Raw genomic sequence first — 453 nt, forward strand, 5'->3', positions numbered from 1 at the left:
TCCCCACCTAGTATTAGAGCATATTTCTATAAATATAGTAATGCACCTAATTAAAAAATATAGAAAGATAAAGAAAGAATAAACAATAACAAAAATAGCCCATGAAAATATAAGTCATTGTTGTGTTGTTTATTTTTATGCTGCACCTTATGGTTTGGCTGTCCTGTAAATTGAAAATGTTACTTTAGGGAAATTTAATTGACTGTTGTACAGGTTTAATACATTAGAAATAGGGATGGTCCGAACCGAGTCCGGTTCGGGTTCGTACGAACCCGAACTCTCGGTAATGATTCCCGCTGTCTGCCCGCTCCGTGCAGCGGGCGGATCCAGCGGGAGGACCGCCTGGAAAACTGGGATACAGCCATAGCCATAGGCTGTATCCCAGTTTTCCAGGCGGTCCTCCCGCTGTATCCACCCGCTGCACGGAGCGGGAAGACAGCGGGAATCTGATGC

This window comes from Dendropsophus ebraccatus, chromosome 4 (assembly GCF_027789765.1).
Source record: "Dendropsophus ebraccatus isolate aDenEbr1 chromosome 4, aDenEbr1.pat, whole genome shotgun sequence".
Classification (NCBI taxonomy): domain Eukaryota; kingdom Metazoa; phylum Chordata; class Amphibia; order Anura; family Hylidae; genus Dendropsophus; species Dendropsophus ebraccatus.